The following is a 297-nucleotide window of genomic DNA, read 5'->3' as shown; positions in this document are numbered from 1 at the left end:
GTTTTGCAGTCAGAAGGACTAAATAAGCCTGTCTGAAGTCTTGACCCAAATGCTTTGACTTCAAGAGAAGAAACTGGCAGCGAGAGAAAACCTAAACAGTTCCTTGCATTGTTCCAGCAGGCACCAAGGCAGGGCTACGCCGTGCAGTGAGTAGGTGTGATTAGCTCATTTGTCATTAGTTTAAACTAACATGAAGCAGAAAGCAGAAGTCTAAGCACATGGAAATAGCACGCTCCAATTCCGATTAGCCTCTTGTTTATACCACATTGTGGTAAGCTAAGGCTGCATTGGCTCACT

This window comes from Mycteria americana, chromosome 2 (assembly GCF_035582795.1).
Source record: "Mycteria americana isolate JAX WOST 10 ecotype Jacksonville Zoo and Gardens chromosome 2, USCA_MyAme_1.0, whole genome shotgun sequence".
Classification (NCBI taxonomy): Eukaryota; Metazoa; Chordata; class Aves; order Ciconiiformes; family Ciconiidae; genus Mycteria; species Mycteria americana.
This window is presented reverse-complemented; position numbering follows the sequence as displayed.